Source organism: Sinocyclocheilus anshuiensis, unplaced genomic scaffold (genome assembly GCF_001515605.1).
Source record: "Sinocyclocheilus anshuiensis isolate Anshui unplaced genomic scaffold, SAMN03320099.WGS_v1.1 scaffold507, whole genome shotgun sequence".
NCBI classification, from domain to species: domain Eukaryota; kingdom Metazoa; phylum Chordata; class Actinopteri; order Cypriniformes; family Cyprinidae; genus Sinocyclocheilus; species Sinocyclocheilus anshuiensis.
Window position 1 is genome coordinate 850,038 of NW_015551034.1, and position 27,827 is coordinate 877,864.

At 36.2% G+C, this 27,827-nt stretch overlaps 1 protein-coding gene across 1 annotated transcript in view; it reads left to right on the plus strand.

Annotated features, from left to right (window-relative positions):
* The first annotated feature begins 133 nt into the window (after positions 1-133).
* The window catches only part of LOC107661308 (ecto-NOX disulfide-thiol exchanger 1-like), a 119,682-nt gene continuing 91,988 nt past the window's right edge, over positions 134-27,827 (plus strand). The window contains exon 1 of the mRNA XM_016450819.1: positions 134-194. The gene's annotated coding sequence lies outside the window, so the exon portion shown is untranslated. The remainder of the gene's footprint in view (positions 195-27,827) is intronic.

Below are 27,827 nucleotides of genomic sequence, written 5' to 3' on the forward strand. Positions count from 1 at the left end.
GTGGTCGCTCACCGGAGGCAGGTCGCTGTGGACTCGCGCACGCTGCTCCGCGTCGCACGCTCAGGCTCTCAGCTGCGCCGTCAGATGCAGCAGCACTGAAGAGCGACGACGGGCAGCATTTCGCCATTCAGCTTGCTTCACGTTTATTTCGCAGGATTATTACGCCGAATCACACCGAGGCTTGATTCAGAGCGGTAAGAGTCCTCCTTCATTCCTCAGCGTTGCTGTTGTCCGTCTTTCTCTCTGTGCGCGACCCAGTCCTGATAGCGTATGCTGGTTCCCATTCTTCTCATTTCATCAGACCGAGCTGAGCTCCATCACAATGTTTCCCCCTATCGAGGCATCAACAACATTTAAGAGCGGTCAATTTACAATTTATTTACATCCTGTATTTTTTGTTCTTTTCTTAAATTGCGTGGTTTCTCTTGTATTATACTTGTTGGAATACTTGTCGAGACAGAATGTTTATTATAGGCTGTTGAATGTTGAACATTATATCAGTTTTGAAAGTTAAACGCGCAAATGTTTTGTTTTGGATACACAGTTCACTGGAAAGAAAGCGCCTCCGACTTCACGAGGGACATTATTTCGTTCATATAACACGATAAAAGCGATAGACGGTCACAAATAATACGTTTCTCGGCTTTACGATGTTTGGAAACAGGCTGGAGACAACATACGTTGGTTTGAGAAGCGAAGTGTTGAATGTCGGGTCATTTCTGTAGTTTGTATTAATCACTGGGGTTTCGTGAGCGTCAGATGCTTCAGCGGCTCTGTAGAAACGCCGATGCCCTTGACATCATGTCACCTGGGCAACCGCTTCAGCACCATGGAGAGAGTTCTGAGGAACCCAAGTTACTCTCATCCGCTGCATTTCTAGGCTCGCTGATTGTCAACTTTTGTGTTAGGCTATGTTTGTTGTGACACATTTTTTTGCTGTGACACTAACAAAACAAGCAAAACTTTTAAAGTCATGTGACATTCTCTTAATATGCAGCTAATGTTTTCTTTTATAGGACTGTTTGTTCTTGTTCTCATATTTAATTGGCGTACTGCGTAGCAAATTTGCCTTGAGTATTTGTTTGGTCGCATATAGAGAAATTATATTCTAAGGCGGGACTAGATATGACCTGTGTGTGAAACACTTTACAAAAAGCCTCTTTTTAAAGGGGTCATCGGATGCCCATTTTCCACAAGTTGATATGATTCTTTAAGGTCTTAATGAAACGTCTATACCATACTTTGCATAGAATTTCTCAATGGTAGTGTAAAACAACACCCTTTTTACCTTGTCAAAAACAGTTCTGTTTATAGCAAGGCTTTCCGGTGCACGTCCCTTTAAATGCTAATGAGCTCTTCTGACCCGCCCCTCTCTTCTGTGGGATGAAAACACTGGGTGGATTTTTATCATTATAGGGTGGTTGTGTACAAACACTGCCAACACACATTTATGTTCAAACAACACGTACAAGTGAGTTTTGCGTCCGATGACTCCTTTAAGTCAGACTTACATTTTTTAATAAGTGGCAGAGTAGACACCATTAGCTACTCTGTTTTTCCTTCATTGTGAGAGTTTAGGCTTTTGTGAAGCCTCGCCCACATACAGGTCACTGCCACATCGTACAACTTCTATTGGTCAATGGTGCGAATTTGTTCACCAAATTGAACGCCACAAATTTGCGGAGGGGAATTTCTCAGCCACCATCAGGGAAAATTTCATCATCTTATGGATTCCTATTGTGATGACTATTATTTTTCTCGTGAACGGAAGCTTGTGTAATTTTTTTATGTACGTATGCAGTAGCTATGCTATGAACGCTTTCAGCAGGGGAGGGCAACTATCTGTCGCTCCGTTCCACTCACATATGTTGATCCAGTCCGGCTTTGCTTGGTTTGCTTGGTTGGCATCTTTTGGAACTATTTTTGTTGACCGTGTGCAGCAAATCAACTAGTCAGTTTCTGTCAGAACTGTAATTACTCAATCTTAATTACTTGCTTAATTAACTGTTGTTTAAAAGCAATATCATAGGTACTTGCAAAACGTGCTGTTAGTCTGAATACAACGTACATACAATGTTCATTGTATGTACCAAAAGCTCCTAAAAGAACACAACAAATTCCTTTTGTTTTTGCACACTCTTGGCGAATAAAGCTAATGCTGATTCTGATATTCTAAAAACTACACTGCTTTGAATGCAATTGATTCCTCTGAACAATCAACGCAGCTCTTATACTACAGAAGAAGCCAATCTTTTGATGAAATGGAGAATTAGAAATGGTTTGATTTCATTCCGATTAGAGTATAAACAAAAGTCCATTGTAAAACCTGCCAATTTCTGTTGACCTTTTAGTTACAGTGAGGGAAAGTGCTCTAGAAATCTTCACGGGCTGTCATGAGGCACTGAACTCGGTATGTATTTGATACAACATTATTTTCCATTCTGGGTCAGTGAAATACCTCAACAAGTACTATTTCTGAAATGATAGCAAATGAGTTCTTAATGGATGGCCAAGCAAAATCAGTACAAAATAACCAAATCCACACTTTAATCAGAGCTGGCAGTAGGACCTACAGTGAAGACAAAATACATTTTGAATGCTTGGCTTGCTATTTATTATAATACATAAATAATATATTTCTAGACAGGGGTGAAAGAGATTTCACTCTGGGCCCCATCTGGTTCTGTGAAGCACAGTGAATATAATGAGGAGACTGGAATATTTGTTTGTTTATAAGTGCATAAATTTTAAAAATGTGTTGATTTTAGTCATATATATATATATATATATAAGTCTTGTATATATATACATATATGATATATGTATGAATTGGTGTCAGATTGCAGTCAGATTGTTGCAAACAAACCATTAATGCAAACAAAACCAAAACTGATTGTTAAGATACATCGCAGATGGATCTTTAGAGGGAGATGGAGATGTAACAAGTGTACTGTGAGGAAGATGCAGGCTGTTTTAAGAAAACCTCAGATGACAGTCACAGCATTTTTATTGCTGCTGCTTTTCTATAAAAGGTGCTGTAAAGAGAGAAAGAGATGCATTGATTACACTGGTTGTGGAATTAGACTCTGATAGGAATATCAGGTAAATATATGTGACGTTTATTTATTTATTTTATTTTATTTGAAAAAGCTTGCACATGTTTCTCTGCACTTCATGCTTGGTAATTAGAAATAAGCATTCCCATCTGTATTGACTTCATGGCAGATTCATGAAAATGAAACAATGCATCACATTGTGATTGTTTTAATAGCATCATGCGAATACTACAGTTAAGTTTTGAAAGCTATTTCAAAGCTTAAGAGAGTCCTGGAAACATTCCCTCACGCACTCATATTGTTTACAAATGCAGTCATACTACAAAAGAATGCCATAACGATGTCTTCCCTCTCAAATTAAATTATCCTCAGTAACTAGATTGGCATTTTAGTTTGTTCTAATACTTTTCACAGAGTCTGTTTTTTAAATCTTTGAATCATCTGTTAGAGTAAAAGGTCCCACTGCTGGCCAGTATTTTTGCCAAAAAAAAAAAAATTTTTTTTTCCATTGATCAAAAGAGTATCCAATTAGACCCAAATGCAGATATTTCTTCTACAGGCGACTTTCTCATTAACTGTTACTTGTAGCGCTGCGTGAACTTCCAAATAAAACATAAATTGTAAAGATCAGCTGCGGATGTCTGTGCTGATATATTCTTAATAGGTCTGCTGTTGATACAAAGTCACTCTGGATGCAGACACACAATCTCTTTAAAGGAATATTCACCCAAAAATGAAAATTTGCTGAAATTGTACTCAACCTCAGGCCATCCAAAATGTAGATGAGTTTTTTTTCTTCGGAGAAATTTAGCCTTACATCACTTGCTCACCAATGGATTCTCTGCAGTGAATGGGTGCCGTCAGAATGAGAGTCCAAACAGCTGATAAAAACATCACAATAATCCACAAGTAATCCACACCACTCCAATCCATCAATTAATTTCCTGTGAAGCGAAAAATCTGCATGTTTGTAATAAACAAATTCACAACTAAGGTGTATTAAATTGAAATAATCTGGCCAAAATAGTGTCCATAATCCATAATGATGCTTCCTCCAGTGAAAAAGTGCATTCCATGTTTTCCACTCACATCAAAATCCAACAACATATTTGTTTAAAACTGTTTTTGCCTGTAAACGGTGCTTGATCTGTGCATATTTCTCTCCTGATTTAGACAAGATATCTTTTTCACGGGAGGATGCAATATTATGGATAGAGGACCCATATTTTAGCTGGAAACAACAATTTGAATATAGAACATTTTAATGATGAATTTGTTTCTTACAAACTTCTCTTTTCTTTGTGGATTACTTGTGGATTATTGTGATGTTTTTATCAGCTGTTTGGACTCTCATTCTGACGGCACCCATTCACTGCAGAGGATCCATTGGTGAGCAAGTGATGTGATGCTACATTTCTTCAAACCTGTTCTGATGAAGAAACAAACTAATTTACATCTCGAATGGCCTGAGGGTGAGTAAATGTTAAGCACATTTTCATTTCTGGGTGAACTATTCCTTTAATTGTGTGTTTAAAGATTAAATGCTAAATCTTTCCTCTTCTCGTATTTTATGTCACACTTTCCCTTACAGATTTAGGACACTGTGACGTTGATGCTATTCTGCAAGGCACGCTTTTCCTCGGCTGGCCCCCGTACCAGCTGTCTCCTCAGTTTAGCAATACTAGCCGTTATTAGAATCATCTCATCTAGACCCCCTGTACTTTAACACATGATCATGACCGCTGTTGACGAGACTGTAATTGGCCCAATGTGCTGTGTCCGTGTGCGGTATCCTTTGAAGGGGGCTGTGAGCCCCGAAGTAAGGCTTGGCAATAAATCAAGTTATAATTTAATTTATATGGAGATCCATGGAATAAAGCGAGCAGGAAATGCAATTTGCTGCCTCTCAGATCTCTGAATAAACATTGCTGGGTTAGTACATGACACGAGGAGCCCCTTCAGTGAGAGTCAAACTGGTGGGTCGCAACCCAAAAATGGCTCGTAGATCTGTTGTGTTGCTGGTTCCAGACAGTTTGGTTTAGAAACAATTTCCACTCAGAATTTGCTAGTAAATTTCACTATTAATTACAAAGAAACAGCAAGTAATACATTGAATTAAAAGTGAAATTTTGAAGTAGAAACTTATTGCAATTATGTGCAGTCAGTTATTGACTAAGGATCATGAAACAATTAGAAGAGACATTTAGAAACCAAAAGGGCACATTTTTGTTTGTTTTTGAGGGCATTTTTGTTTACTTCTGCACAATAAAACAATTTAATAATAGTTTGCCACCTTGTAAAATCTGGATTCTGAATTAAATCCATTAGGTTTATAGACAGCTATACTAATTAAACTCCAGTGAGCAGCAATAGGGAAATGTTTTTCTTTTTAAAGAGAGCTGTTTACAATAATTAACTGTGAATGACTGTATTTGCCTTCTATTCGACTAGCTTTTGTTGTAATTACACATTTTAAGTGCTAAAGTTAATTGTCCATGGGTGACTTTTACAGTGTTATTTCATTCTCGTTGATTGCTGAACGGCAGGGTCTGGCTGTTAAAATGGACGATTCTTTCCTCACCTCTCTTGGGTTTTCATGTCAGTTAAAAAGTCAAGATTTTTGGCGACTACACTGGAATTTTTTTTTTTCAGGACAGAGTGCTGCTTGACTTCAGTTATGTTAATTTGCCTGTAGAGGTGCATTTGCTTAGTCCTCTAACTGACAGTGGTGCTATGGAAAAGGAACAGACCGTCTGCCTCCCCATTACCAGCCTGTGGCCAGAGACAGATTATTATTCGCACACACAAACCTCTGCCTGCAAATAGTGCAGCAGGCAGTGATGCAGAAGCCTTCAGGAATGGGAGTTAATGGTCTTTGCTGCGTGTGTCTCTCTCATTTGGTTATTCAATCCTTCCATTCTGCATGCTTTACTGCAAGAGGGCTGTGAAAGGGAAAAAAACACTCTCAGTATAGGTCTGCTTCTACACTGCTGAGAAAATGGTTTTTAGACTTTTTTGACAGTATTATCATCACTGTAAAAATTGCGTTTATTATTTAGCATGCTGTATTTTTACTGTATTTTTGCTCAAACTTAATTACTGTGTTCAGTTTGAAGTTATTTATTTATTTTTTTTGACTGGGATCTTGTACTTTTGAATTATATTTATTTTCTTCTAGTTTAGAAGCATATTTGGTTACTCTATATAATATATGGATTAGCTAAGTTTAACTCTTAAAGGAATAATTCCCCCAAAAATGAACATTTGCTAAAATTTTATTTTTATAGATGTAAATTAGTATTTTTCTTAATCAGTAAAGATCTGGGAAAAAATATCTTTACATTACTTGCTATGCAGTGGATCCCCTGCAGTGAATGGGTACCGTCAGAATGAGAGTCCAAACAGCTGATAAAAACATCACAATAATCCACAAGTAATCCACTCCACTCCAGTCCATCAATTAACATCTTGTGAAGTGAAAAGCTGCATGTTTGTAAGAAACAAATTCATTAAGACATTTTAAAGTTCAAATCATTGCTTCCAGCTAAACTATGAGTCCTCTAGCCATAATATTACTTTCTCCAGTGAAAAAGTTGTCTTGTCTGAATCAGGAGAGAAGTATGCACAGATCAAGCACTGTTTACCAGTGAAACACAGTCCAAAACCGTTGTAAACAAATATGTCGGTGGAGTTTGATGAAAGAGGACAACAGTGGATGGACTTGTTTACTGGAGGAAGAGTTAATATGGATTATTGACTGGTATTTTGTTTGTAATGTGTATTTAGTCTGTTGTTATGTGTTTCTTTTCTCCAGCTTCATTTCAATAGGAGGTCCTCCTCATTGTGGCAGCCACTGTCCTGACCCTGCATTGTATCACTGGATATGCATAGATTGAATAAGATAGTACTTCTCCAGACGGAGCGTATCAGATTGTGCTATTGCCTTGTTTTACATTAGGTCTTGGTTTTACTCCAGGTTTTAGAGCTTGCAGCACAACTCAAATAATCTGATTTGAGCTGATCTGGAAGATACAACAAAGTGAAAAAGCGAGTTCATACTAAGTGCACAGGGCATGTTTGATATAGGCTATGCTCACAAAATATTTGCGATGATGGCAAAAATAATGAAAAATTAAGCAATATGAATTTAATGTGCTTTCTCTGCCAATACCATTTGGTGTGATTAGGATACACCCAACTGAACAGTTCAAATGTTAGATGGTGTCACGAACAGTGTTTCAGTCCAACACACCTGGACTCATTCTGTCTAAAGCCAAGTGTCTCTTTGGAATTACATCGACTGCTCTCCAGATTATTTTAGCGTTTTTTTTTTTGTTAACTCTTTCAATGAGCTGTAAGAGAAGGCTAGCTTTTTTTCTTTATCTACCCTTAGAAAGCTAGATTTTAACAGATTTAACAGTAGAACACTGTGCAAATGATGGCTAATGATTTTTACCATATACAATGAATCAGTGGACAAATACTGCATGATTGCACTGATATCCTAAGATACGCAACATCCTTTCAAAGATGGCTTTCATCTCCTCTGTCTCTGTCCTGTTCAAGGACAAAGGCTTGGAAAGGCGGGGGAGGGGAGATAATGGAGATATAAGAAGAGCTGGACCACTGACACGTACATGCTATTGGCCCGTAACATATGCATGCACTAACCGTTCAAAATTTGGGTCAGTAAGATTTTTTGGAAAGAAATCAATTCCCAGCATGGATGCATTAAATTGATCAAAAGTGACAAAAAAATCATTTATAAAAAATATTTCTATTTCAAATAAATGATCGTTATATGCCAAAGAATCCTGAAAAAAATTTTGTGGTTTCCACAAAAATATTAAGCAACATCGATAATGGTCACACTTTATTTTATGGTCCAATTCTCGCTATTAAAGGGGTCATATGATGCTTTTTTAAAGATCATTATTTTGTGTATTTGGTGTAACAGAATATGTTGACATGCTTTAATGTTCAAAAAACACATTATTTTTCAAATACTGTACATTATTGTAGGTCCTCTATGCCCTGCCTCTCTCAAACGCTTCGTTTTCTACAAAGTCCCTCCTTCCGACAAGCGCAGTCTGCTCTGATTGGCCAGCTGACCCAGTGCATTGTGATTGGCCGAACACCGCAAGCACTCGTCGGAAATGTAACGCCCCTTTATCTATTCACGAACAGCTTGTAACACTCCAAAGAAAAAGGAAAAGTTGAAATCGCATCATATGACCCCTTTAACAAACCATTAACTATAACTCCTAATTTGCTGCTTATTAATAGTTAGTAAGGTAATTGTTAAGTTTAGGATTAGGGATGTAGAACATGGTCGTGCAGAATATATGCTTTATAAGTACTAATAAGCAGCCAATATGTTAATAATAGGCATGCTAATAAGCAAATAGTTAGTAAGAATTGGTCCCTATACTAAAGTGTTTCCTCGATAATAATAATAAATGTTTCTTGAGCACCAAATCAGCATATTATAATGATATCTGAAGGACCATGTGACACTGAAGACTATAATGATGCTGAAAATTCAGCTTTACAATCACAGAAATAAATTAAATTTTGAAATATATAAAAATAGAAAATAGCTATTGTAATTGTAATAGTATTTCACAATATTACTGTTTTTACTGTATTTTTAATCAAATAAATGCAGCCTTGGACAGCAGAAGAGACTTATTTTAAAAACATTATTTATTCATTTTTTTTACCAACCCCCAAATGTATTATGTACATGTACATGCTTAATAAAAACTTTATTATAATAACAAATTAATTAAAATAAGCATTATACTTCATTTGAGTCATAACAGGCAGCTGGTTATGTCATATCTCAGCCAGATAACTAGATTTTAGTGCTCTTCCATCTCCAAAATCCCAATTTAACCCCTGCCTAGCTCCTCCTCATCCTCCGCTCTGCTGCAGGTGATGGGAGATGATGAAGACAGGTCTGTGAATAGCCCACAGCTCCACAGCTCCATGTTGGATGATGGGATTTCTCTAGACATTAATGGCCAGTAAGCAGAAAGGCTGTGTGCTTTCACTTCCAGCTGAACTGGTGACTGATCAGAGGAGAGTCTCTGGCTATAGTCTCGGTAAACACAGACAGCCTTTTGCATTGAACTCTCTAATGAAACAACGTCAGCACTGATAGTGTTGGAGCAGGGTACACCTCACAGCTGAAATCTCATCTCCGTTCCATTTCTCTTACCTAGATTGCTTCAGGGATGGATCTAACCCGAAAGGGCCAGACCAATACCTAAAAGAGAGAACAAAGTAAGTCATCTGTAGACTGAAGCTCTGGAGTTTCTCTCTCTATCGCTGAGAGGGATGATTGCTCAGGCCTTGAGACTGGCACGGGGGTTTGGCACACATGTTGAATTGTGCATTAGAAACAAAGCTTTACACTTGACATTTGAAACGCTGCACCACTTCAGTTAACGCAAGTCCTTACACTTGATGACATGCACACTAGTCAGAGATGACCAATGAGTCCTTCATTTCAAGTGTGCCTTTTAGTGGTCACTGCTAAGTCATTTTAAAGCAGGATAATGGTTTCAAATATAGTTATATTTGATGTAAATTCAACTAAAAATAATCAAAAAATTATATATATATATATATATATATATATAGTAAAAATAGTTTAAAATATATGTAATATGGTTATAATATAGTTATTTATAGATTATTTAAATTATTTAGATTATCTAAAAAAAAATCTAAAATATTTGTTGAATTTACACCAAATATAACTAACCATTTAAAAAAAAAAGTTAGTTACATTTGGTGTAAATTCATCAATAACCCTAAATCCCTCTCTATCTAGTTTATTATTATTATTAATAACCTGTATATTTTAATAATAATAATAAATACCGTTTAATTAAATATACAAGTGAATTAAATATGAAATAAAAGTTCTTCATCTCATCTGATTATTTATTTTTTTTATTTAGAATTTTTTAATGTAACTCAAAAGATAGAATAAAATATGTAACGCATGAGTTAAAACCATAAAACTAACATAAAATATATTAGTGCGGTCAAACCATTAATCGCGATTAAACGCATCCAAAATAAGAGTTTTTGTTTACATAATATATGTTTGTGTATTGTGTATATTTATTATGTATATATAAAGACACACATACAGCATATATTTTTGAAAATATTTACATGTATTTACATGTATATATTTATATAAATTATATGATATATAAATATATTTAATATATAAACGTAACATTTTTCTTAAATATATACATGCATGTGTGTGTATTTATATATACACAATAAATATGCATAGTACACACATTATGTAAACAAAAACTTTTATTTTGGATGCGATTAATCACGATTAATTGTTTCACAGAACTAATATATATACAGCAAATATATACAATGCACTATCATACTGCCAATTAGAGCCTTTCAATCTGGTTTTACGAACTTATTCTCTTTCTGACAATAGTTTGAGCAAAATCATCAGTAAGCCACAAATATAATTATGTATGTGAAGCTATTTGTAAAAGTAACCTCTGTGAGATGTGAAAGTTTCTTTAAAGAAAATAAGTCCTTATGAAACTGTTAGGACAAATAATAAAATGAAAGATACATTAAAGTAATCTGGAATTCAAATGGACCTTATTTACTTTCCTAGAGCTTTTTTCTAGGTCATATTGTGGATGATTCATCACTACACATTATTTCACAGGAAAACAAAAATGTTTGTCATCTTAATCTTCAATCAAAATGTAATAACTTTCACCTGAAACAGCTTTTGTTGTGTCACTTAAGCTGTGTAAGCTGTGGGATAGTTGTTAAAAAAGCTATTACATATAGCTTTTATTACATACGAATGAAGTCATTAGGAGCGTCCCAATTCGCATACTTGAGCACTATTCTGTAATTCTGTATTATAAACAGTGTGAGTAGTGCGAGTTGGACACTTCAAAACCTCAACTGTCTCAGCTTTCCTTAGACCACAATGCTTGATAAAATTTTTTTATAAATTAGACAGTTGACTACATAGTGCATAGTGTATAATATGTCATTCAGAACTCGCATATGGTCTTGCTTAGTTCTGGATTGTAATGGACTTTCCACCATCCAGTTAACTCCAATTTCACATGAAAATGTCACATTACTGCAGTAAAATGGATTGAGAATACCAATTCACATCGCCTTTACCGTCATCTCACGCTTCTGTGGATTAATTAGTGGTGAGTGTTGTATTTTAATGATGGGGAATTAAATCATCTTTGTTTTTGGCAGATCAGTGCGAGGAGAGCATCAGTGAAAGGAAGAGATCAGCACATAAATGCTGATGTACACATGTACCTGCCATGGATCTGACACCTTCTCAACTGGGAATTTAACAGGTTGCTAAGCAACAAGCACAAGCCTCCTTGGAAGGCTTGAATCTTAATTGGTCCGACTGGTCAGTCCTTTTTTATTTATTTATTTTATTTAGTCCATTTCTTATTTTTGATGACAAGGTCACAGGTAGGAACACAGACACGGAAAAACATGTTGGAGCTTCATAAATGAAACATGAGCAAACCTCCCGTGCTGTCCAATCTACCTCAAACTATTTATGTGGACACACTCGCTCAGTTTTCCCTCAAGCATGAAAGAGCAGCAGCACCTGAGGACTACAGAGTGTGTTTTCCAATGCAATGAAGATCTCAGGCATTCAGAGGGTGAACTTGAGGTTCAGACCTCACTGCCTTTGTAATTTCACTCCTGAAGCATCAAGCCTCATGCAGAATGAAAACTCATTGTTGAAGTGCCACTCGGTTTTTATGATCATCCAGATGGGAAATATATCTAGGATTTATTCAAATGCTCTCAGATTGGGAATAAAAGAAATACTGGAAGCAAATGATTTCCATGACATTTGGTTTCATTAGCAGTTCTTGAACATCTTCATTCATTTCTGCGAGTACATTTCTCTGAGAGTATTTACTGGTGCCGCTACCGAAGCTACAGCACCACAGCAAAAGAAACTGTCAGCCCAGTTGCGAGCTTGTGCCTGAATTGGACGTGATGAGGGAGAAAGAATGGGTGCACTGAAATAATAAAAGACAATAAACAGACAACACATCTTTCTATTGCAGTGTCCCTGCTGGCTGCACACAACAACAAATGCAGAGAGCTACCGTTGTGCTCCGTTTTGTGAAGAAATTGCTCTTGTAAGACATTTTTAAAAATAAATTGGTCAGACAGACTTACAAAGACTTAATGTTACCAAAAAGTAATATTGTTTTTGTTTAGTGTATGTTAAGTATAGTATTTTTGTTCTGACAAACACTGCTGTAGGGCTGCACGATTAATCGAATGTGATTGTCATGCGCATCTCGTCAGTAAAGCCGGTTCTGTGATTAGTAGTAAATCTCCAGCACGTGCTTTCAGATGGAGCAGCGTTTACTACACAGAGCCGTACTTCACTGACAAGCTACGCAAAATTGCGTTCATAATTGCAGACGATTTAATCGCGCGATTATGAAATCGAAGAAATAGTTTACGAGAATGACAGCTGTTTGCGTAGCTTGTCAGTGAACTACGTCTCTGTGTAGTAAATGCTGCTTCATCTGAAAGCACTTGAAAATACTACAATAACATGTTTTTACTCAACTCACTTCATAACGTCAGTCCAGTGTTTGAGCAGTAATAAAGGTTATGTCCATTAGCACTGCATTATTATATACTTTATTATAATAAACATTATAATAAGACGAACTCAGATAAACCATATATTGTCGTAGTCATGTGTTTATTAGTCACGTTGAATTAATGAAAGCAGTTAAATCTTCTGTTTATTCAGCAACCGCTATAGGGATTTCCTGGTATTCTTCTGCAAGGTGTATTTGGAGTTTCAGCGCGAGAGCGCCCTCTGGCCTTCGGATGGAGATTTACTGCTGATCACAGACCCGTGCTTCACTGAAAGATACGCATGACAATCGCAGCTTCTGCCTAATCGCGATTTATCGCCTTTGCAATTTAATTTCGATTAATCGTGCAGCCCTACACTGCTGTACTGTGTGCTATTTATACTACCATTCAAAGGTTTGGGGTCTCTAAGATTTTAAAAAGTCTTTTATGATCTCCAAGGCTGCATTTTTTTTAATCAAAAATAGAGTAAAACCAGTAATATTGTGAAATATTATTACAATTTAAAATAACTTTTATTACAAATTAATATTTTAAATAGTGCTGTCAAACGATTAATCACGATTAATCGCATCCAGAATAATAGTTTTTGTTTACGTAACATATGTGAGTGTACTCTTTATATTTATTATGTATATATAAATACACACACATGCTTGTATATATTTAAGAAAAAGATGTTAGGTTTATATATTAAATATATGTATATATAATATAAATTATATGAATATAAATATATACATGTAAATACATGTAAATATTTTCATAATATATGCTGTATGTGTGTGTCTATATATATCTACAGTATCTCCAAAAGTGAGTACACCCCTCACATTTCAGCAACCATTTTATTATATGTTGTCAAGGGACAATACTATAGAAATGAAAATTAAATTATATGAATATAAATATATGCATGTAAATACATGTAAATATATTTTTTAAATATATACTGCATGTGTGTATTTATATATACATAATAAATATACACAGTATACACACACATATATTATGTGAACAAAAACTTTAATTTTGGATGCGAATAATCGTTTGACAGCACTCATTTTAAAATGTAATTTATTCCTGTGATGCAAATCTACATTTTCAGCATCATTACGCCAGTGTTAATTGTCACATGATCCCTCAGAAATCATTCATATATGATGATTTCCTGCTCAAGAAACATTTCTGACTATTATTAATGTTGAAAACAGTTTTTATGTTTAATGTTTTTGCGAAAACCATGATACATTTATAAATTTTTTCATGATTTGATGAATAGAAAGTTCAAAAGAACAGCTTTTATTTGAAATGGACATATTTAAGAACATACATGTCTTTACTGTCATTTTTGATCAATGTAATGTATCTGTGCTGAATAAAAGCATGGGTCCCACTTTATATTAAGTGGCTTTAACTACTATGTACTTACATGTAATACTTTGATGCAATGCACTAATTGTGTACTTGCATGTTTTTACATTGTACTTATATTTTTTTAAAGTACATGCATGTAATTACATCTGTAATTATTTCTGTAATAACATTTATAATTACACTTTTGACCTATCCCTTACACCTTAACCCACCTTTAAACCTACCCATACCACCAAACCTGTCCCTAACCTTACCCGTATCCCACCTCAATAGCAGCAAATGTGTTTTGCAATACAACATGAACATAATAAGTAAACTGTACTTATACAAAGGCCCACCTAATATAAAGTGGGACCAAAGTATTAATTTCTTTAAAAAAATCTTGCTGACACCACACTTTTAAATGGCAGTGCAAATCAAAAAAAAAAAAACTACTTCGGAAATTGTAAAGTAAATGGAAATTGATAGTAAATGTCACAATTACAAAGAAATGGCGAGAAACATGTTGAATGAAACATTAAATTTGTTTGACTGAAATAGAATTTTATTGTGAAAAGTACCACAATAATCTTTGCTTTAAGTAAAAAAAAAAACAAAAAAAAACAAACAAATTTTTTACAGTGTAGTGCTTGATTCCCAACTACTGCCATTTCCAAAGAAATAGTGAATAAAATAACTTCCATGCAAATAACAGCAGTTCTCCATTTATTGGCGTGAGGCACGATTGGCATCACACACTATAAAGACCCAAAGTGCTTAGATAAAGATTTTCTCTCATCGGCCAATGGTGTTTCCCCATGAATGTTTCATCAACCATTGAATATCAGCCAAAAATAGAGCCTACAAAAATATGTGTAACATTATCCCACTCCCTCTCATGGCAGCTTAAAGTCACCATTTAAAATGTGTACCCAGAAATCCCTCTCTCTCTCTCTGCACTACAAACACACATTCACACTCTCACGCTACTGACCCACACACACAACCCTCGGCATTAGGCACACTTTTCACTCCAGTGTGAGCCTAATGCACAACGTCAAGGTAGAGATTGTTTTCCACTCATTCGGCGGGTAATATATGCTGTGTGGCGATATCCCTAAGAAAGGATGGTTTAAATTTTAATGACTTTTGCAGGAGGTGGTTATTTCATTGGAAACACTTGGGTGCACAGGCTAGAATCTATAATCCTCTTTATTGGATGGCGTCTCGTTGTATTCTCACGGGACGTCCACCTCCATAATGCTGCTGCGTGCTGGGGATGGTGATGGGGGTTGTCTGAGGAATGTCTTTGTTCGGTATATCCATACTGTTTTTATCTCATCTATCATAAAATAGGTTAATTACAACCAATTTCAAGAGTTATTCTAAAGAATGATTTGGGAATTAGTCATGAAATCACTCTGAATGGATGTATTTGATTTCACATTCGCAGAATGTGTTAAACAGAAGGTCTTAAAGATCAAAAACTGGATTTCTGCTTAGAAAAGCAGGCTGGATTGACCTCTGTAGTAATATGTTTAAATGCAGTGGTGAATTGATATATAAATATGTTGAGAACGCAGATCAGAAACATTTCGGAAATCTGTAATAAGGTCCATCTGCGAGGCACGAATAAGTGTGGTGCTTCAAAAAATGAACTTTTAAGCATGAGGAGATAACAAAGAAGCAACCAAGTGCATCTTCAAGGCTGTCTTTGTGAGATGTAAATGTGCTTTGATGTATTCTGCTCTACTTATACTGGGTTTAGGACTCTGGAGATACAAAAATCAATAGCACCTCCAGAGCCTGTGAAAGAAATTAGGCCAGTTTTCCTGAATTGGAGAAATACAGTATATAGAATAGGCTCGTGCAATTGCATTTCAACCTATCTGATGTTTACAGTAAACAATGCATAATTTGTATTCTCTCTTTGCTGCATGGACTTTGACAAGCGCACAAAACCACTCCATCTGTTTTTGTTTTGAAGTTAATGTTGCATTGAAAACCTGGATAATGCAATACATGTCTCTGTGCTTACCTTACTTTTGGATGTTTATACACCTCTGGAACAAATGCTGTACTTAGCAGGCTTCCAGATCTCTGAACTCACTCAAGTAAGGACAGGTGAAGGTGTTGGCAGTTTACTCAAAACATACTGTGACAAATTGAGAGAGGGTTTTGAGTTAACCTTCATTGATCAGACCAGGACTTCTGTATATTGATCAAGAAACACTGAAACTGAAGCTGTTTGAATCTGGGTTGCATTCACTCTGAGGTCACTCGCACAGCTTAACTTCGATCTCTCTGAAAGGAATCCAAGTATGATTGCATGAGCTGAAATGACTACAGGACGACATGTCCGTAAACATAATCAGAAAATGTATATGCTGTGTATCTTGGCATAGGTACACATTTGTTAACTAGATAGTGGGTTGGTTGGGGTAGACCGATAGATTACCTATAGATTGGAAGCAGCCAGTTTCCATGCTAAATATGTCATCTGCAATTGGCAGATGTTCCTTCCATTTGGCCGATATGTGAGGAGATCTACGATACCAAATTTTCAAGCCAACATTTTGCTGTGTGTCTTGGAACGAAAACATGCCCATCTGGCATTTTTTTCTTTAAATTGGATCAGGCTAATGCTATTTTCAGTGTTTGTAAAACATGTTTTGTGGGTAAAGCAACACAAAGGCTTTTAATACAGCTAATGCAAGTATGAGAAAGAAGCGTTAGTCATGTAGGTAAAGTTATTCTGACTGACTTTAACAACTGGCAGCGTAAATAGTCTACAGTTCTTTTGTTTCTTAGGCTGGATAGCAATAAACATTGTCCTCACAAAATGTTGAACATCAAGTAATTTTTGTTAATTGTAGAGAAATTGTACTTTAATTGTAAAGATAATGTCTGTTTTCAAACATGTTTCCCAAACACTTCTCCCATCTGCCATTGGACAGCCAAACATATAGCCCCGCCCCAAACTCACACCATTGGTTGAACCAGTGTTGCTGTTGTCAGACTAGGGTGTGTTTCCCATATAATGAATGTCAAATTATTGCTGTAAATAACAAACATGGCTTCTGAGAACTTACTAATTGTGTTGTTGCTGCTTTAATTCCAGATATTTGATTCAATAGGTTTTCCCAGGGCACTACAGCACATTCGCACATGCACACTCTTCAAAAACAGCACTTTCATTCTCTTCTTGCATGTTTCACGACACTTTAAGAGTGAAATGTGGCACGTTCAGACATATGTGGCACTTAAAGGTTAATGCTAATTAATCATGTATGGAAAAATAATGTTCCACCTACACTAAACCCAACCACACACCTAACCAATAATGTTAACAAAAGCAAACGAGGGATAAAGTGCATTTGCTGAAGCAACTATACCTTTTTCTCTTGATTCTACAAGTCTTTGAGCAGTGCTTTACCAGGTGAGCCACCAAGCAAGTTTACTACATTAGAAAAGCCATATATGAAGCTGGTTATGTGATGTAAACATTATTAGTTTATAAACCATGCACAATTATAGAAGTGTTTTGAGGTCATAACAATATTATGCAAGAAATTGTGCAAAAATAAGTCTATATTATCAATAATTTCCCCTTGTAATCATAATTTGTGTAAAATGGCTATAAGTTATTGGTGTTTTACTGCCTCCAGTGTTTATTTCAACTGCAGTGAATTGTATTTAAAGGTACATTTTTAGAGTTTTGCAAAAATGTAGGTGGAGGCATTTTTTTCCAGTAAACCGGGGTTGAGATTGAACTACATGTTATTTTGCTCCAGAGCATGATCTATTTTAGTTCACGTCACGCTAGCAGTAGCAAGAATCTATTTTTCTAACCACAGGTTAAGAGCTCTAGTCCCAGTGACACAAGTTTGCAATGCTGTTTGTGAATTTCCATTTGACCTATGGTTTTAGGAAACATTGGAAACACACATCACATTTTTGTAATGACAGATCTTCTGAACATAGGCCTAGTTGTCTAACAATGCTTTTTGGAAGCAATTAGCATAATGTTTTGATAACACCACACACCACTCAAGGGAATCAACCTACAAAGTTCGTACAGTAATTTCTGCTTTTCAGCTAGGATAGGACAAATATTTTAACATATTATGCAGTTCACCTGGGTGACTGATCTGTGTATTTGGCGAAAGATCAGTAGTGCCGATAGAGCCTTGCTGACAAACGGTGTTAACCAGAATAAGGGTAGTGAACCATAGGTTCCTTTTAGCTGAAGGTGATTGATCGTGACAAAAGCTTCATCCCTACATCACATCTCTTAGATACACTCCATCCAGCAGCCTGCTAGAGGAAGTCAGCCCTGCCACAAGAGATGCTCATTAGAGGAGGTGTCTCTGTTCATGGACATCATGATGAATGGAGGACACAGCACCTCAGGCTGACGGCTGTTTATCTGTGAACGCTTCCTCTGCCCTGAGCCTGCCATCACAAGGCTCTTCTCCTATTTCACAAGTCTATTCACTTCACATACTGAACTCGGTGAATCATCTTGTCTGGACTGCAAAAAGCATTTTAGTGGCTCATAATCGAGACTTTTGTAAATAAAAAGACATCCTTAAAACTAATATATTTATATTTTTATATATTTAAGCAGTATTATTTTATGGAAGTTCTAAGCGGCCATGCATTATTATAATTTTTTTTTGTTTTCTCGCGATCACAACTTAATTTTCCCATGATCTCGACATAACAAATTGTTTTCTTGTAATCACAACTTAATTTTCTCGTGATCTCAACATAAATTGTTTTCTTTTCTCGTGATCACGACTTAATTTTCTCGTGATCTCGACATAACAAAAGTTGTTTTCTTGATATCACGACTTAATTTTCGTGTGATCTCGTCATAACAAAAGTTGTTTTCTCGTCATCACTACTTAATTTTCTTATGATCTCGACATAACAAAAGTTGTTTTCTCGTGATCAAGACTTAATTTTCTCATGATCTCAACATAACAAAAGTTGTTTTCTCGTGAGCACGACTTAATTTTCTCATGATCTCGACATAAAAAAGTTGGTTTAACAATTTTTAAACAATCTTTTAACAATAGCTGTGTCCGAAATCACTCACTCATTCATTCATTCACTAATCCTTATATAGTGTATTGCAGTTGAGTGGACTATATGAGAAAGGAGTGAACGAAATGAAGTGAACGGATTCGGATGGTGACGTATACACTGCACGTGAGAAACATCTTCATCATATGTACTTTTATATTACATGTACCTTATTTTAGAAAATAATATTAATAGCAATAACACTTAAAATAACTTTATATTGTAATTGTACATACCTCCGCATCAGCTTTGTGGTTTCATTGATGGTATATTATTAATTTATTTTGCATTGCTTTGTTCATAATCACCTCAGTAAATGAATAAAATATTAAACTGAGTTAATGGCTACATAATATATTTTAATATAAATAATGCATGAAATAAACATTAAAACAGAAATAATAAAGATGTAAACGGCATTCAAACTCGCACGCTTCCGCTCTCTCACCCAGCTCGTCGGTTCTCCGCATTGGATTGTGGGAAATAGTGCTTCGGCGAGTGTACATCGGTTGTACACTCGAAATCAGAATGCATTGTGGGTAAACAGTATTGAACGAATGTAGGGAATGAAGTCATTCACTCAGAATTCGGACAGCACTACAAAATGGCTGACACCTGATATAGTGCACTATATTGTGGATAGGGAGCGCAGAGCGGTTTCGGACACAGCTAATGATTATTTGATTTTTAAAACACAATGCATAGTGAGTCTACTGTTGCTATTATAATGAATGCAACCTTGACGGGGACATGCTAAAATGCTTAACCTGGCTTAATGTGTTAATTGAGAGTGTTTTTAAAAGACAAAACTCAGTATACACATTATTAGTAATTCATACTATGTACAGACAAGAAGATGAGCCCATAATAAGAATGCAATGCGTTTAACGCTTTAAGAGTTTTACCCATAGAAATAGTCAATAAGAAAAACGCATTGCGTTCGCATCCTGGACTCATCTGCTTGCCTGTACATAGGCTATTATAATTGATTAATAATGTGTTTACTGAGTTTGGTCTTTTTAAAACACTCTCTAACGCATTATGCAACGTTAAGCGTTTTCGAATGCCCCCTTTGAGGCGCAAATGATAGACAGATAACCGTGCGCTCTTATGGATATTTCAGCAAATGTTACTTCACTTAGAAATAACGTCTACAATAAAATAAATAGGCTAATCAAACACTGATGATTTTGTCCAGAGTTAGGCTATGCTAAACATTTTATTTGTGTAATTAACATGTTTAAATGGTCTAACAACAAAGCATTCAACACCGCAAGCGCAGACGGTGCGTCTTAGAAGAGTGCAAAGAAGAACTAAAAATCTTAAGTTGCTTGGATTCAACTCACTTAATTTTCCTTGTTCGTTTGAAATAAAATTATATATATTAATATATTATAATAATTTGTTTGTGGTTTTTATTAGTCATGTAGGATGGGCTGTGATATCATGTGCGTTACAAGCTTGGATGCTGTTGTCGAGAAAATTAAGTTGTGATAACGAGAAAACAACTTTTGTTATGTCGAGATCATGAGAAAATTAAGTTGTGATCACGAGAAAACAACTTTTGTTATGTCGAGATCATGAGAAAATTAAGTTGTGATCATGAGAAAACAACTTTTGTTATGTCGTGAACATGAGAAAATTAAGTCATGATCACGAGAAAACAACTTTTGTTATGTCGTGAACATGAGAAAATTAAGTCATGATCACGAGAAAACAACTTTTGTTATGTCGTGAACATGAGAAAATTAAGTCATGATCACGAGAAAACAACTTTTGTTATGTCGTGAACATGAGAAAATTAAGTCATGATCACGAGAAAACAACTTTTGTTATGTCGTGAAGCACGAGAAAATTAAGTCGTGATAACGAGAAAACAACTCTTGTTATGTCGAGATCACGACAAAAATAAAGTCGTGATAATGAGAAAACAACTTTTGTTATGTCGAGAACACGAGAAAATGAAGTCATGATCACGAGAAAACAACTTTTGTTATGTCGTGAAGCACGAGAAAATAAAGTCGTGATAATGAGAAAACAACTCTTGTTATGTCGAGATCACGACAAAAATAAAGTCGTGATCACAAGAAAACCACTTTTGTTATGTCGAGATCACAAAATAATTAAGTCGTGACAACGAGAAAACAACTCTTGTTATGTCAAAATCACGAGAAAATTAAGTTGTGATAACGAGAAAACAACTTTTGTTATGTCAAGATCACGAGAAAACAACTCATTATTGTCACGATTCACACTGGGAGCACGGGAACGAAGGAGCGAGGAGTAAAGCAAATTCCAAAGTCTTTAATGAAACCAAAGTGAGGAACATGGGAAATCACAGGGAACACAAAATGACATTTAACAGCGGATGGGAAACGAGGGGCAGAACACATTTTAAATACACAGTAACTAATGGGACACACCTGGGAATAAATTACCTAAACAAGGAACACCTGGAACAAATGCACATAAGGACAGGAACGGGAAGGACCAAATAAGGGCATAAAAATAAACAGAGCACGTGGGGGGAGGAAAACACACACAACACACGGAACAAAGTCTGACAGTTATGTCGAGATCACAAGAAAACAAGAAGGAAAAAAATAATAATGCATGGCCGCTTAGAACTTCCGTATTATTTAGAGCAGTATTAGTTTTTCCCCTCCTCATTTTAATCATAAGCTTCACTGAATGTCATTGGGTTTATGCATAAAACATAATTTGAGTGATTTTTTTGCTATTTAGTATTGTTTATTTCCAGGCTTTTCACTCTCATTCATTTGTGTTTATGAATTTCCATGCAGTCACGACTAAAGAATGTACCTCTCACCCAAAAAGTCCTCCAGCTAATGAACCATTCCCTTCAGAGTCAGAGAGCACCCACTGCTCTCCACCATATGTACAGCCATGCTACGCAGTTTTCGCTCATCTAGCCGTGGGTTCTCTGACCACGACTGCTCTACCATATGTGCAACCATATCCCCACACTCAGTCAACACTTGTTTCTGCTTTAACAGCAGTATTTTCCGATTTTATTTCCATGACATGCAGAACTCGTCTGTACTGCATTTTGCCACTCATCACATTCATTCTTCCCTATGCTGCAATTTAAAGTCAGCCAAGACGTGCTACTTTCCAGTCCTTTGCAGGGGTGCTGGAAGCAGGTAGGGCGCTTTTGGCCTGCATCAACTTAATCTGCTGATGTTAAAATGTGCTTAGGTTATCTCGAGTTTAAAGTGAATTACTCAAATTCACTTTTAAAGGGGTCATATGATGCGATTTAAATTTTTCCTTTCTCTTTGGAGTGTTACAAGCTCTTGGTGCATAAAGAAGATCTGTAAAGTTGCAAAGACTAAAGTCTCAAATCCAAAGAGATATTCTTTATAAAAGTTAAGAGTCAGCCACACCTACCTAAAACGGCTCGTTCTAACACGCCCCCACGTCTACGTCGCTATGTGGGAAGATTTGCATAACACCGCCCAAATGTTCACGCAAAGAAAGAAGGCGTAACTTTTATTCTCGCTGTAGTTTTGTTGTTGCCGCCGCCATGTCGTAAAGACGCTGTGTGCTTCATTGTGAAAGCGAAACTACTTTGTTTGGTCTTCCAAAAGAGGACGATATCTGCTTCGTCATGCCTGGAGCTGATCTGTGCTGGTTGCTGAGGAAATACTACAACTTTGCGCTTTGGATCGCCGGATCGGCTTTCACTGTGGACGAAGCAGAGTCCAGCCCGGAGTCGTCACATGTCCTTCCGGTTGCCGAAATAGCCGGCCACGCCGTTCTCAAGCATACCCGCCTCTGCTCACTCTAACCCTCCCGCCGTTCCTCACGCTAGCCCGAAAATAATGTGTGTTTTGAACCTTAAACCGCATAAACACATTTCATTACACCAAATACACAAAATAATGTTATTTTTAGCAGCATCATATGACCCCTTTAACTTTAAGATTCAGAAAATACTGTATGTTGCGCTAAACTATACTGAAGCAAATGCTACTTTTGAGTTAACATGCCATGTGAAAAAGAAGTATGCTTAATTACTTAAAATGTGCACTACAAATCTCAATAGTAAATCTTTTTAAAAATGCAATTGCAAATACTATAATATTAATGAAATAAAAGTGTACTTAGAATAGACTTTCATGACACTTAAATGTGTGTAAAAGTGCACTTCATAATACTGTCAAGTTTGCATTTTAAATTATTGTTTTCATCTTTTGTCAATGTTTTGTGCTTTAAAGAAGTTCACCTATTTTGATGTGTTGGCTAACATACTAAAGCACATGCAAAGTACTTGAACATAATTTTAACTGTAGTGTGTTATTTGATAGTACATGTAAAGTTAATATATGTTAAATGTACTAAATTGTAACTGCATCATTACAAATGTGTAATTACAAATATATTTAAATATATAACATTAGAAATGACATTAATATTTTCTAATTAATTAATTTTCTAATTATTTTCTTAATAGTATATTTTAGTTTGCCATAAAAGCTTGTCAGTACATTTGGCAGTACACTTTAAACATATTTCAAAGACTTTTTAGAGACACTTAAACAATATTTTAAAACCATATTTTAAAGTAATTATATAATCACATATTTCCATAAAGATGTAATTAACAACTACTTAAGTAGGTAAAAAAAAGCACTGTATAGTTCAGCTAATGTCATTAAATATAAATTCAAAGTAAGACATTTTCAGGCAATTGAAATTAAGTGTCTGAAACATTACATTCAGTTCCCACTTTGTTCAAAGTATATTATTTCCTACTCTTTTTAAAAGTATAAAGCTGAAGTGTATGTCCTTTCCACAAGGGATATTCTGGCTGGAATAAGAATGAAGTAATCACTTGAAAAACTTGATGTTAAATTGTTGACATTGTTTTGACATATGTGACATATGAACTACAGATCTGATCTCCAGATCTTGATTACAATACATCAGGGATCCTCAAATCTGGCCCACGAGATCCACTTTCCTGCAGAGTTTAGCTCTAACCGTAATCAAACACACCTGAGCATGCTAATCAATGTCTTCAGGATCATTAGAAAATCACAGGTAGGTGAGTTTGATCAGGGTTGGCGCTAAACTCTGCAGCGCATTGGCCCTCCAGGGCAAGATTTGAGGAACTCTGCAATACGTTATATTACATCTTCAGTATAAGAACACCAAAAACCCCTTTCATAACCCCAAAGTGTTCACTAACCCCCACACCACAAGAAAATATAACAAAACATAGGACTATATACAGAAAAGTAACTACACAGAAAAAGGAAGAGGCTTTTTTTCTCCGTTGTTTTCTGTAACACATTCAGCCAGTGGTCGTAATGCTTTTATTTTTGAAATAAACTTCTAATTTCATATTTTTTTTGTTGGTAAACTCTAAGCCTCTAATTTGGACTATTTTTCATTTGGTATGCCAGTAATACAGCAGACAATGTATCTCCCCTCCTAATTTACTGTCTTCAAATAGAACACACTCTGCTTATAATGTGGTCTTTACAAATAAACACCAAATAACAATACAAGTCAAATAAATTTAAATAATGTAACAGCTTAAATCTGTTAATAATTAACAGCCATAAAAAGGAATTTTATGCTCTGCAACTCATGATAAATCATATTTATTGTTGGATTGTCATGTAATTCAACACTGAATCACTTTTTGAAGGCTTGGCACATTGCTTAAGTTTGTACAGGTCTGTCTAAAATGATTAGTCTGAAAACTCTGCGTTCCATAGAGGTTCTGATGTAAATCTAATGTCATGCACTGATGTCTGGATCCCACCCTGCAATGCTAGATTACTTGACTGCACCCGAAAACCTCTGTGGCTTTTGCAGGCCTGGATGGGTGTGCACTGCTTACAGCTGACCCAGATAGCAGCCCACATCTGTAGGAACACAGGCCAGACATGACCAAACTACAGCCACCTATCCCTGCAGCACAACGGCTTGCAGAGCGGCAGGATCTCTTCCTTTACGAAGATCAATATTACTCAAGGCATTTCGATAAATATTGATCATTTGGATAAATATTGATCATTTCTATTTGAAAGCTTTTCCCCTATGCTCACCAGCATGGCTTGAGTTAACTTAATGTTCCGTTCTTTATTTTGTATAGTCCACAATTTTTCCTGAATATAATGGTTTTTAATTATATTTTCAAATCCTCCTTTTTTAAAGACTTTTGATGACTTTTACTCAGCATGGTTTGCTGCTGTATAGCAGGCTGCCAAATTACGATAGCTCAGCCAGCAAGACTTCTCTGATTAACCAGCTTTGGAAAAGAAATTTAGGCGTGTGTTTCCCACACAACGATGTAGCTTGCTGCTGAACCATCATAGTAAAATGCATAGTTTGAGAAACTAAATAGCAAGTCACGATTGTTTCCTGAAACCACAGTAACATGTTCACACCTCTTGTCGCTTAAACCATGTTATGACCGTCGTTAATGACTTCACAAGCAGGTGGTGGAGTAATAACTTCTGCTAATTAGTCAATTCAAGATCACAGGTAATGACAGATTTTAGTTCATTTACATGAACAAAAGAAAGATGCTCATCACGTTATGCAATATGTAATTGGCATCAGGGCCATAGCTGGGGTTTGCGGGGCCCTGGTGCAGGTTTTACCCATGGGCCGAGTTCATTTACATGAACAAAAGAAAGATGCTCATCACGTTATGCAATATGTAATTAGCATCAGGGCCGTAGCTGGGGTTTGCGGGGCCCTGGTGCAGGTTTTACCCATGGGCCCTGTTTGAAATCCTGTAAATAGCACAAATAAATAAATAGAACAAAGTAGGGTTGTGCCGATAGATGATAGTATTGTGTATCGACAATAGTCAGGCTGATGCCTTTGACTATAACAAGACGATTATTGTTATTATTGTTGTTATTATTACTATGAATTTTATTATTATCAGGCTCATAATACCATCTAATTAATATTAGGGCTTATTTGTTCCATCATATTTCTTTTTCCACGTTTTTACAGTGTTGCGCGTTATAACCAATCTCACACGATTCCGTTGAATTTATGAATGCAGCGTCCAATCAGAGGCATTCAGATGAGTCATCGCTGAAACAGCAGTGTTTTGTTATGCTCACACTCACTGACTGAATTCAGCTCTCTCGTGAATTCTCTCATCATAAACAACAAAGTGCAGATGTGATTCATACAGTGAAGAAAGCTTCACTGATTATAACGTGTTTTTTAAAGTGCATATACTCGCGCTAGTCAGTGATGATGATCTTTGGTAACGTAAATGTTCTTTGCTCGTTTTCTGTAGCTGCTTTTTGAATAACTGTGGAAATGTAAGCATTATAAGTAGTAACTTATGACGTTTCTATTAAATTGTTATGTTAAATACAAATTCAGTCATATTAATTAGGCTGTTTTTAGCTTTATGCTGGAGTTGGTTCACTTTCACTTTCAGACAGGTATTTTGACATAATTTTGTATGTATTTGTTGGTTCAAGAGCAAGAAGAGGCAAAACTCAATTCGGTGTTTGCAGACTCTTTGTGTACATGCTGTGCAGTGCGCTGTTGCTGAATTAAGCTCTTTCACGTTGTTTTGTGCTTGCATGTTTAAATTGGCGAGGTGTATTTGTTTGTTCAAGCGCAAGAAGACGCGAAAGAGATCTCAGTTTGCTGTTTGCATGCATTCTGATTTGTGAGTACTCAGTTGAGTTTTTCGCATCTTGTTCTTGAATGCTTTAAAATCTATTGAATGTTTAAAGGCTTAAAAACATGTGCAAATGATAAGCTTTCGTGGCGACACACAGCAGTGGCCTGTCAACTGTCGTGATCATCTTTTATGCTGGCCTTGGGCAGTCGGTTGAAATCGCCGGGGGCCCCCAACTGCCGTGGGCCCCCAACTGCCGTGGGCCCCTATAATCGTCACCACCTTTCACCCCACTAGCAACGGCCCTGATTGGCATTGACTTTATTGCTGTATGTCAGGGTTCTGTTATGTTTTATCTGTGTTGGTTTTACAATGAGTTGGTTTTGTTCTGTTTCCAGTTCATTATTTCATCTACTGCAACCAGACGGGACACCGCATACATGCGGTTCATTCAGTCTGCAGCTTTCACAACAACATAATTTCTCTGAGATCCTTCTGTAATGAACATGCTGTTTGATCATTTTCACTATTTTTGTTCCCAATCATTTTGCTTTATTTGATGTTTGATTCATCATGGGTTTCCTTTTAATGTCATACTCTGGGGTTCAGAATGACGCTGATTGTTTTTGAATGTAAGGAAGGATATAAAATGTACATTAGCTTGCTTATTGTGCCTGAGAACATGATCTAAGTCCACATGTCCTACTAACAAGAAACTGCATGTAGCCACAGGTCAAGAGCTCTAGTTCCAACCACACAAAATTGCTTTGTTATTTGTGAGTATTTGTTCAAACTATGTTTTTTTTATCTAATCGTTGAACTATGTTGGTAATGACAGTACTTGCAACCATAGTTTAGGAAACGCGCCCCTGATTGAATTCCTCGAGAGCTGTCATTATATCCATCAGTACCTTATAAAAACACTTTTAGAATCAGAATCAGAATCAGAATGAGCTTTATTGCCAGGTATGTTTACACATACGAGGAATTTGTTTTCGTGA